This window comes from Rhinolophus sinicus, chromosome 1, assembly GCF_057876585.1.
Source record: "Rhinolophus sinicus isolate RSI-liver-muscle chromosome 1, RSI-T2T, whole genome shotgun sequence".
Classification (NCBI taxonomy): domain Eukaryota; kingdom Metazoa; phylum Chordata; class Mammalia; order Chiroptera; family Rhinolophidae; genus Rhinolophus; species Rhinolophus sinicus.
Genome location: NC_142501.1, coordinates 49,481,729 through 49,494,357, shown reverse-complemented (window position 1 = coordinate 49,494,357; position 12,629 = coordinate 49,481,729). Strand labels below are relative to the sequence as shown.

The 12,629-nt window shown below is 37.0% G+C and overlaps 1 long non-coding RNA gene across 1 annotated transcript in view; it reads right to left on the bottom strand.

Annotated features, from left to right (window-relative positions):
* Positions 1-266: 266 nt before the first annotated feature.
* LOC141570109 (uncharacterized) overlaps positions 267-12,629 on the bottom strand; it is a 67,501-nt gene continuing 55,138 nt past the window's right edge. The window contains exon 5 of the long non-coding RNA XR_012494004.2: positions 267-1,565. This is a non-coding gene — a long non-coding RNA (uncharacterized LOC141570109). The remainder of the gene's footprint in view (positions 1,566-12,629) is intronic.

Sequence of the window (12,629 nt, the reverse complement as noted above, 5' to 3'; positions counted from 1 at the left end):
ATGGCCACAAGTTAACTCTTCAAAAACCACTTAATCACACTGTCTATTCCTTACAGCAGACCTATGAAGTTATTAGTGCACCTATTTTATAGAGGCATAAATTAAATTTTAGAAAAGTTAAATGACTTGTCCTTAATCCTACAACTCAAAGGTAGAAGAACCGGAATTCTAAGCTAACTTTTCTTACTTTTGGTCCTGTGTTCTGCTCACAATACCATAATGGCTCATTAAAAAAAAAAAAAAAAAAAATTTTCTTATTCCTTGTTTCTTGATTTGCCAACCTCTTTCTCTTTAGACTATAGATGAGAGAACAGAATGCCAGAGTGATTCTAGAGGACAGAGGTAGATGAGACTGTCTTTTCTAGTATGTTTGAGAGAATCTGTGTAAAAATACTTTTAACAGTTACGTGTGTACACATTCCTTCTGTAGCAGGTGCTATTATCTTTCCAATGCAGAGTCCCTGATAATCCACATTTCACAGAGTATCTCCTTAACTCCTACTTGTCACATTTGGACAAGTGGGTTGAAAAAAGAAGTAGCAATGCATTTCCTGAAGATTCTTTTTTGACTGGTAAATATCCCCATGAGGACAGACATTATTTCCCTCATACTTTGGGTAGAATAAATTGATAAATGATGCTTTTCCCAGCTGAAGGATCTTAGTGCTAACTTCTCCTTTATTTCCTCATCACTCACACCCTCACCTGGACCCACCTACCTTAACTTCAGGCTCAGTCTTGCCCATTCCCAGAATTATCTTTTCAAACCATCAACTAATTTGTAAGAAAAAAGGTATTATAAAACATTTCAAACACACAAACAAAATAGATTAGCACAATAAATCCCTATGTACCCATCACACAGAATCAGTAATTATCAAAATTATACAACACTGCAATACATGTACTGTTTTTTCTTTGCTGAAAATATTTTAAAGTATACCCCAGGCTTCCTATCATTTCGCCCCTACATACTTCAGTGTGGATGGAGGTCAAACTGCTGAATGCCATCAATACTGCTGAATGTCAACTACTAAGAAGTATGGGCTTTATTCTCTAGGTTTATTACTTACCAAATTATTTCATAGACATCTGCACATTGGTGTTCAAATTTCTAACTATATAAAATATTAATTAAGTGAATCAATAGTTTGTATTTACCCCAATATACAGAAGAAAAAAACCTACATAATTTAAAAAAATTGATCAGTGAGCCAGTGGATCCACTGATTAATGGATTAGTGGGATGGAGAGGTAAGGAAATCCAGCTAAAATGGCTGCTTCTCCAACTGCGATAGAGAAGGAGGCTTTGACCATCCCCTTCCCCAGCCAGGCCACCAGAACAACTGCCGAGTCCTGCTCCCTCCTGCACTGTTTCCACTCAGCTGTGTGGCAACAGGCTGCTTGCCACAATGAAGCCATTCTTTCAGATCAGCTCTCATCCCACCTGTTCAGTGAAGGCTTTCGTAATCATGGCTTCCAGTTGGCTCTCTCTCCAGCATGCAGTTCAGCAGTTCCTGTTTCACACATATATCTTTGTCTTCTCAGGTAGATCACAAGGACATCTAGGGTAAGAACTGTGTTTAGCCTTCTATCATGGAACTTAAGATGCCCAATAATGATGGCGCAGCAGGTGCTCAAGGAATATTTATTAAGGAGCAAAGGAAGCTCAACTTGAGCATTCAATTGGGCTGAAGTTGTAAGAATCATTGTTTTTCCTGCTCAGAACCAAGTCATACGGAGAGAGGGGAGAGAGAGAGAGAGAGAGAGAGAGAGAGAGAGAGAGAGAGAGAGAGAGAGAGAGAGAGAGAGAGAGAGAGAGAGAGAGAGAAACCCTCAGAGGCATTTCTGTTTAAGAATGTAGATAAAAGGTTGGGTAGACTTTCATCCATCCACTTGTTTAACCTGCCCTACAAGTCCTCTTAAATCCTGCCCTTTCTGTCTTTACTTGAACAACCCACAAATACTTTTTTCTTTTTCTTCCCTTGTACAAATGACTAGGGCAATTGTCTGTTGTTGGCACGTATTGTGGTATGACCACATGTTTAAGAATCACAAAACCCTCCAAAAGAAATCAGTCCCTAACTGAACCTTTACACAGATCAACAGGCTCATTCCTGGAGCAGCACCACGGTGCCACCAAGTGGACAGTTTTTGAAAAAAATCCAGCTCATGATCTGGCAAATCATTTTGGAACTGGAGCATTTGTGGCCAGTTCATTTATGGAACAGCACATGTTTTTCCCCTCTGCGTTCTTGTACCTTGGATGTTCGATGAATTCTAATAATGTTTCACTTATGCTTCTTGAACTTTTATTCTCTTAACTCCTCCATGCGATTTCTCTTCAAGAAAATTTCCAATGGAAATATTTATGACATACAATCATATGGGCACTTGCCTTTTATTTTACTATATTTTGAGAGAAAACAAGTTCCTCATTATCTCTGGGTACACTTTGAAAAGATTACTTCTATTTCCTAGAGAAGTCTATTTAAAGAGGAAAAGAGCTTGCTTATGCAATATGCATGTTGCCTACGTGTAGTTTTGATGTGTGAGATTTTCTGAAGTTAATCCTATATCTTATTATTCAGAACATCAAACAAATGCTGCTGGAACAATTGGACATCTATATACAAAATAATGAACCTCAACTCTTACCTTGCAGCATATACAAAAATTAACTTAAAATGTTTGCGATTATCACAAATACCCCAAGCCTCAGCTAACGGTAGAATTTGGAAAAACCCTTGAAGAAGCAAGACAACTCTAGTACACCTTCCTCTCTCCTACTCACCTAAGGCTAAAGGTGCATCCCCTGCATTTTCCTCAGTAGAGACCCAATATGATTAACATTCCTTTTTTTAAGTATTTGCTCAATTTAATATTTAATTTTTCTAAAAGTCTATCTTGGCCCTATATAGCTTAGGTCAGTCAGTATTTTTGTTCTATATGAGAAGACTGGAAAATTTGCAAATTTATATTTCATAAATAACACACAAAATGAAGGCAAGTGGTCTAACAGCCAGGAGATGCAAGGTCTAAGCCCAGGTCTGTAACTAACAACCAGTGTGGCCACATACAAGACACTTAAGACCCTCTCTTTCTTAGTTTTCACATTTGCAGAATGAGGTAGTTAGTAATCTCCCTTTAAAAATTTTGTGATTTTCTAAATTTTCTTTAATGAGCATGTGTTATACTGTAAAATAAGGAAGTTGAGCCGAATCTCTTAGATTCCTTCCCTGTCTCTTTGATGTTTTTCCTGATTGTATTTGCCAGTTAGTATCCTTGAAATATGAACTCACTTAAAAGCTATTATTCTTGAGATCTCAGATTAATTTTGAGGAATACTTATGGAAAATTTCTCAAAGATGTATCTTTCAAATTTGGTAAGTACATATTACAACAAAGTACTATATTTTTGCCAAATTTCAAGTTTGTTTATGTAAGAGTTTAAGCACCATACGCCCTAAATGTGCCATTTCTAACTACCTCTACCATCTCCACAAAAGAAAAGGCAGATTAACCTCAGTGTCCTGTACCTTTGGCCACCATGCCAGGGGATTACACAGGATCTGTAGGTATAAAGTTTCTATAAGGAGGCATCAAAATGTAGTGGAGAAGCATCGGACAACAACCAAATGCTTTGGATTTCAGCCTGACTCTATCTCCCTCTAAGCATCTGATTGTGGAGAAAAATCTCTCAATGTGTCTGAGCCTCTGTTTCCTTACCTGCAAAATGGTGATAACAAATCTTGTGGAACACATGTGGTTACTCAAAGGTTCAAGTGAAATAAGGTCCAAGGTAGCATGCTGGAAGCTTGGAAGGGCAGTATGATCGGAATATATCATTTAGTAGGAAGAAATTAGAGAGGCCAGGAAGGTGGGGGATGCTGTAGCAGCACCAAGGATGATTTAGAACCAGAAGCAGAAACAGATGGCGCCCCCTTGTCAGCTGTCAGGACCACCAGCTCTTCCTGGTCCCCCGATCTCCCCTGTGGAAATGATGGGAACAGGCATGGCATTCTGTCCACGATACACTTAGTGCTGATCATAGGAACGGAGAGTAAGTTGGATATAACAGTCTGAGGATCCATGGAAAAATAGAAGGATGAAGGGAAGAAATCGGACAGGAAAGGAGGGGATGGAATTAACACTACATTCTCATTTGTGCCAAGCCAGGAGCCACGTGTATGCTATCGTTTTACATGTAGGGATGGCTTCTGGGTTCCTAGTGGTAGGAAGAGATCCTTCAATTGATGAATACAAAATAATTATTAAAAAAGTGAAACAACTAAAGAATAAGGCATGGTCTAGGTTTTTTTGTTTTGTTTTGTCTTGTTTTTAAAGAGGAGGACCGTATTCTTAAAAATTGTCATCATCATAAAGGACAAAGAAAGGGTGTGAAAATGTTCCAGATTAAAGGAGGCTAAAGAGACATGACAACAAAATGTAGTACCTGATCTAAGCGGAAGCCTGTACTAGAGAAGACTGAAAATGCTGTAAAGGACATTATTGGGTCAATTGACAAAAATTGGAATATGGATAGCAAATGAGATAAAAGTACTATGTCAACGCTAAATTTACAAAAGTTGAAAACTGTACTGTGGTTATGTAAGCAAATATCCCTATTCTTAGGAAACACTGAAATATTTATGCATCGTAGGCCAGGATGCATGTAACTTATGTCTAAATTTTCAGGAAAGAAAGAGAGATGGAGAGAGCAACAGAGTGAGCAAATGAGGTAAAATGTTATAAATAAGGGATCTGGATGAAAGGTATATGGGTATTCTTTCTGCTACTCTTATTTGTGTAACTTTCTGCAAGTTTATTTCCAAATAACAAAATTTTTAAAAAGTGAAGCAACTATTTTAATGAGGTCCTCTATTGATTAAACATTCTCACCACTACTTTTAGTTATCATAACATTTAACATCTACATGACTCCTAACCATTTATAAAGTACTTCAATGTATTTTAATTATCATTAGAAAGCCCATGTTAAAGATAAAGAAAAGGAGAATCAGGGAGTTCTTCTGAGACCTTGGCTAATACATTTTTGCATTTTCACTGGCTGGTCCAGTGAACGAATGAAGGAAGCCATGGATGATGAATTGCCTTGCCCCAAATCACAAACTTAGATTTTCACTTCTTTGCAGCTATCAAATGCCATAAAAAACACTTAAATCTTAGACCAGGATTAACCATTATTTAATTACTCTTTGATGATTCTCAAGGCACAGAATGTTACAGTGCCTTAGGCTAACTTTTATGTATGCCATTGATCATCCTGTAGCTAAGGGAAATAACGTTGAGAAAATGTTATCAAATCCTAGAAGAGTGAGACTACCCTTGTAGTAAACTCCAATATATTGCTTTTTACCAGTGATGCTATTTAATCTAATAAGGAAAAAATACTTTATATAGACATTGTGCTGAAACATGAGAATGAAAAAGATGTTATCAAGATACCTGTACTGCTTATTTTGGTGGCATATTATAACTCTGCCTGATATGAAATTTTGTGTATTGTTATTGAGCACGTCAACATTTTTTATTTTTCATTTTAAGTTTTTTTCCCCCAAGCTTCATTTTTAGCACTTAAAGTGAAAATTCTAGATAGCTAAAGGTAAAGAGACATGTTACCAGTGGCAGAAATGGTTTCTTGGAACTGGCTATTAATCCTCTTTATTTTAATTAGTGCCAAGTACTTTTTTCACATTTACTGAACCTGATTTCTTTTCTGAAGTGCAATCAGTTACACAAAACAAAAGCAACAGCAGCACATAAATAAAGAAAAACAGAAGTGTTAAGAACCAGAATGGAATCCTAGACTGCTGGTGCTGCAAAGAATTACCTGGTCTAAGTGTACTATCTGGGTGATGAAGAAAATCACTATCAATGGCAGCTGTGAGAATACTTTATGACGAGGCCCACTTTTATGACTGGGTCTTTAGTCAGCCTGTATTGACCTATCTTTTATTATATGAGTAATGAATCTAATTCTGGATACTCATGTATAGAGAGATGTGTTACAGTTGGAGGATGACAAAGGTGTCATCTGGGGAGGACAGCTGGCCATTTGACAAAGCCTGAAAGGCGATTAGACAACTGATTGTTGCTTGTTAATCAACTAAATGAGCAGTCCTTTGGGACAAATAGACATGACTTATGACTCCTCAATCTGCATTCAGCTCTCCATCCCTTCTCTGATATGTTGTATTGCCCTGCTCATCAGTACATTAAAAAACCAGATGCAAGTTGATTCTTAATGCTTAGCCAAAAGAAAATGTTTTAATCACTTATCCTCATATAGATTCCCATTTGCATAATTTATAGCAAGAGAATCTTCTGTGAGTTATCCATTCTCCTTGAGTGCTCAGTTTAGTAGATTAGAATGTTATGCTATTGTGAGCAGACAAGCCCACAGGCTTCATTTTAGGGAGAACAAATTCACTCCTTAATTCTTCGGCAGTTTTATTGAGCACCTATTGTGTGTCATGGATTGAAGATTCAAAGATGAATAAGACTGACTTCCTGTTTTTATAATTGGAGAAATGGATAATTAAACAGATGGTCACAAAAAACGATATGCACTAAGACAGGATGGGGCGAGCCCACGGTTCTATGGGGCAATTCTGACAGGCTCCTAACCTACTCTATGATAGGTACTTAGCATCTTTGTCGGTCAGAGAAAGTTCTGGCAAAGAAGAGAGCTAAGCAGAGCACTGAAGGACACTACATTCAGCCAGAACAAAGGAACAGAAGGGAGGAAGGGAATTCCAGGTAGAGGGACTAAAATATGCAAAGGTCACGACACAAAAGAGAGCAGGATAGACTTTTGGGACTGCAAGAAGTTGGTATAGCTTAGAGCTAACGAAGAGCCAGATCATGAAGGTTCTCAAATGCCCTTCCAAGAACTCTGAATTTTATACAGATGGTTTTAAGACAACATTGAAGGGTTTTAAATAGACATAAAATAATTGAGTGTATAGAGAATAGACTGGCATGCGGCTGAGTATGGAGGCAAGGATTCTATTCTAGCCGAGAGGCTACTGTGAAAATGAAAATGCAAGCTAAGGAAGGAAGCATGGTGTGCTGGAGGGCCACAACTCAAATCACAAACATAGTGCCCCTTCTTACAGCTGTGTGCAGTGGATCAAAAGTTTTCTGAGAAAGCCGAGATGGGGGTGGAGGAATTTTGAACCGATCTGGGCCCACCACCCTTTTAAGAATTGTTAAATCATGTCATCTTCATTTTTAAAGAATCACACACTCAGAATGGTGTGGTCTAAATAATGTAATTTGATAGAAGGGAAAAGTCACTTTACTCAATGCTGAGTACATATAAGGTGGATGCAAGAAGTTAGGGAAATTATCAGAGTTGTCAAATTTCACCAATGATTGCTATTATAACCTTCATGTTTATCTTGTGACTTTTAAATACAATATCTGCAAATAAATGTATTCATAGGTTAGAGCTAAAAATTGTTCATTAATTCTTAGTTTTAGAATCAAGAAGACTGTACCTTGGTTCATTTTGGCACATCTAGTACCTCAGACAGGGATGGTCATCCAAGAACTACTTCATAGGTGGTTGAAAGTCAAGAATTAAAAACACACTGACTAAAATTGATTTTCTAGGACTTTTGATGATTTTCATGAAAATTTTGAGGAATTTCTTTAACATCAAACAAATAATGATTGGAAGTAAAATTCATAAATACCAATATTCATTTGGGATAAATGTAGCTTCAGATGATACAATTTACAAAAAAAAAAGTGGGAATTGCGTGGTTGCAACTGAGTGAGGGGTTTGGTCTTTTGTAATTTTGAGCTATTTGAAATGAGAAGGTTTGAGTAGTTTTAAAAAATGGATGGGAGGAGCTGGGGGTTTAAGGGTACCCCACAATTTTCTTCTCATGGATGTGACTACAGAAAGAACATTTTCTAATTTCTTTTAATGATCACAAAGATAATTCTAGACCAAGGACTGTGATAGCCTTTAAAGGTAAGAATTGGAAAAACCTTACATAGATATATACACCTACCCCTCAATTGTGTCCAAAATTTAAGACACAAATTATAATATATATAAATTTATATAATTATATAAATCTTTAATTTTAAGAAAAATCATATACTTTCTAAATGTTAGTATTCCATTTTTCCTGATCATTTTGAGTGATGCTTTTATACTATGGAAACTTCATTTTTGCAATAAAAGCAGAACTTTGCAGCGAGTGGAATGCAGCATCTGTACTCTTGTATAACAGTACAGCCATGAAATTATATTATGCCAACCAAATTCTTTGCTATATGCATGCTAGTATTTTCTTTGGCTTTTTAAACATTTGTATTTTAGTCATGTAGACAAGGAAGAATATTTTCATGGAGACTCCTTACTCAATATTTAATAGAAATCAATCACTATCATACTGCACTTTACAACCCGAATATTTGCCTTTCAGTCTATTATTCCAGGATAACAACTTTTTTTTTTCTGTTGCGCATACTATGCCTTGGTTTATTGAACATGAGTTTTATGTATAAAATGGAGAATTTTGGTTTAAGTGTAGATACTAGGACTTGCATTTCCTGTTGGTGGCAGCACTGCCATTGCTTTCTGAGTCCAGTACAAGGAGGGCTCAAATTGTAAGTCCACTACCAAATTGAGCATTGAAGGGAAACTGTGAGTACAGAATGTTTTGAATCAATCAGATGAACAAAAATGAAACTATCATATATGTATATATAGTAAAGCAACCTCATTTTAAGAAAACCAAATCAATTAAATCCACAAAAACAAATTGATGTAGGGATGGTATAGTTACACTGCAGAAAAACCTGCAAAATCCTTCAAACAGTGAGTTTCTCTATTGAATTTAAATTTTGATATGAGCATTTAAAATTTTTACTTAGGTACACCAAAATACACTAATTTTTGTATGATAATAGAATGTTTTGCATTTGATAGGTTTTTGCAGTTCTCAAAGCATCTCATTTGTATCTACTACACACTATGTGTAATATCCCCAGCAGAGGGAACACAACCTATATAGAACCTGTAATTTCTAATCCAGCACCACTTTCACAAATCTCCATTTCTACAAGTGTTTTTTTGTTTTGTTTTGTTTGGTTTTGTTATTTTAGCAGAAGCACATATCTATTGCAAATAACATATAATTGTTTTGGACCCCTGCCTGTATTAAAAATATTGTTGTGTTTAGTGCAGAATATTGAGATATGTCTTTTAAACTCTTAAATAATTGACACTTTGTATCACATTTAAAAATCACCTCCCTTTTATTTGAAAATGTTTTAAGCAAATCTATCTTATACAATATGGCAAATTTAGGATTGATGACAGTCTTCTTAATGAGTTGAGGAATATTTGACTGATATTTCATCCTATATCATGAAGTAATAATTTGACATTACTTCTCTCTCTAATGAAAATTATTCACTCATTAGTTTATGTTGTGCCCATTGATTTCTTTTGAGGAAATATTATAAGCATAACTTGATTCAATAATTCAAGGAAATATGCATAATACACAAGCAGAATGAGTGAAAAATTTATGGTCAACGTCACTACTTTGATTTAATAAGAGAAGCAGAATCTAATTTTATTCTGTCAAGAATAAAAAGGAGGTAGAAACATGCAAAAGCACTGGTTATTCAGGTGATGTGTATCCATTATCAATCTGTTAAACTGAGTAATATTTAAAAACATGACTTAATCAGCTGTACAAGCCTCCAGCAGCTGGTGGGGCAGGGCTGGCCACCTAGGAGCCCCTGAGAGTACCCATGTCACTGCTATGCTAGCTGGGTGGGGTGGGGTCCCAAGGAGTCATGGGGTGTGGTCGGTGGTTTTTACAAAGTTAATATCGATTCAATCCTTGTGCCAATGTTGAGCCTGTGGACACGCCACAAAACACCCTGAGAACACTGCAGTCAGCCACTGCTTACCATGGGCCCCCAGATTTCTGAGAACCACCAAAGAAAGGCTGCAGCCCAAGCTGGGGCTGACTGCCCACCACTGAAAGTTTCTCAGGCTACCACAGCCCATCTACTGCTGTACAAGCCTCTCAAACCTTGTGAAACAGAGCTGGCCAACTAGAAACTGATAGTGTCCCAGGCACTAGCTGGGTAGGGCAAGGCTCAAGGGAGTAACTAAGGTGGTGTGTACATGCACACACGAATTTTATCAGACCAATGGGGTCTCAGATTTGGTCCTTTGGGGGTGGGTTCAACACAGGAAAGATAGCACCTTCCTGTAGGATACACATGAGGCAGGCTCCCACAGGGACAATGGCAGCTGTCCCTCTAGCCCTTGCTCTAAAGCCACACAACTCAGACTTTCCCTGTATGTCTCTGGCAGCTGTTGAGTTGCTGCCCCTTCCTTGGAGCCCAGGATGAGTGTTTGCAAGTGAGTGAGACTGTGTGCAGGCCCTTTATGAGGATGTCTGGGTTTCCAGCCGCCTTCCTTCTCACTGGGATCTATGGACAGAATCCTCGCTGATTTTCACTGCCAGATGTTGTGGGGAGTCCTCTTCCTGGCACAGGACCCCTGGGTGGGGCTGGGACCCCCTCACTCTTCAGGGGGATCTCTGCCACTGAGATGTCCCTTCTGCTTAACCCCTATCTGAGGGTTTGGGGTCACCCTGTTTCATATCTCCACCCCTCCTACCAGTCTTGATGGGCCTTCTTTATATCTTTAGTTATCGGGGTTCTGTTCAGCTAGTCTTCAGGTGTTTCTCGAGGTTGACTGTTCTATAATTTAGTTGTAATTTTAATGCGATCATGGGATGTGGCAGACATAGCATTTACCTATTCCTCCATCTTGAACCTTTATCCCACCTGATTTCTTAGAAATGATTTGCTTCATTTGTCACCTGGTGGCTGGGCAGAAGTTATTAGCCTAAAGGAAAGTGTGAAATAATTGGTGTGGGCGCATGCCTCTTACTCTGCCCTATATCCCAGCTCTTAGGTACTTTTGAGCTATCTGCTTGTCAACCCATCTACCTTTCCAGGCTATTTAACCTTGACTACTCTGAGGTGGTATCCCATTTTCCAAATCCATTCCCATCTCCGTGTCCCACCACCCAAGGTCAAAATTTTATTTCATTAGGGAATTAGCCAGTTAGTTCTTAAAAGAACATCCATTAAGCCAATTCATACCAATACGTGCAGTAATCTTTCTAAGGGTATTTGCATTTTAGAAGAATAAGTTTTTAAGCCAAAAAAATGAAGCTATAATTACAGAATTTCATATCAGTAAAGATGTGTTTGAACCAGGAATCTTCCAGGTACTTATTCAGTGGAAGTTTATTCTCATTCGTATTCTATCTATATCCTTTGAAGAATGAGAAACAGTTTAATAAAAGCTAACAATTTGCTTATAAACTGGTGCTATGCTTGGTCAAGTTCTGCCTCCTTGTGACAGCCTTGTAAATGGTTAAGCTGCCTTGTAGTTTAGTCAGGAGAATCTCAGTAATTTAATTTATCACCTTCCTTCTCAATTATGAACAAAGAAGGTGATTAATGTTGTAGAATTTGCACTGGAGAGATATTAAAGGTAGCTTCTGTCTTTTTCCAGCTGCATGGTCTCAAAACCTTTCTAAGCAGCAGATTTCCAATTAAACTCATGTGGTTGATGTGTGTGATTCCTGGATAGGGAAAATTGTTAATATTTCCAAATATGTATAGAAATTTAAAGCAATCTGGATTAGAGTCCCACTGCTGTTACTTTTAATTGACCGAGATAATTTTAACATTAATATGGAAAAAATGTAGAGATATTGTCAAAAAATTATGAAAGAAAACAAATAGTGAAAAGGAACTTGTCATATTAAAACTTCTTATATAGCTACTACAATAAAAACATTACGAATATTGGCTCAAGGATGAAGAAATTGATCAATGAAACAGAACACAGAGCACAAAAACTGATTCAAACAGTCTTTAAAAATAGAACAGTATATGGTGATGCTTACTTTTCAATTTAGTGAGAAAAGCACGAATTACCTTATATAGCATGTTAAAGTAATAGAATAAAAAATAGATTTGTAATTTACAACAAATGAAACAGAATATTAGAATATAATTGAGGAGATTACGAATCTTAGAGGTAAGGTACAGGTATTCAGGGGCAAGACAGAAAAGTCCACAAATCATAAAAAAATGGACAGATTTAACTACATAAAAACCTAAAATTTCTGAGTGATAAAAGGCACCATTACAAAGTTAAGCAAGAAATGATAACTGGCAAAGAATATTTGCAGCATATATGACAAGTTGTTAATTTCTCTTATATATAACAACTCCTGCAAATGGAGAAAAGACAAGAAATATAATAGACAATAGGTACACTAGATGATCTATCAATTGTCAGATGAGGGCTACAAATAGCCAATAAACATTTAAAAAGATGCTATACTTAAGTGGTAGTCAGGGATATGTATATTAAATAGAGATGCCATTTTTCATGCATTAGAGAGACAGAAATTAAAAATAAATGATGAAACCTACTTTGACAAAAGTGTGAGGAAAACTGATACCTCTTAGGCACTATTGATGAATGTGTGAATAGCTAAAACATTTTTGAAATCCACCTGGTAATATTAAAT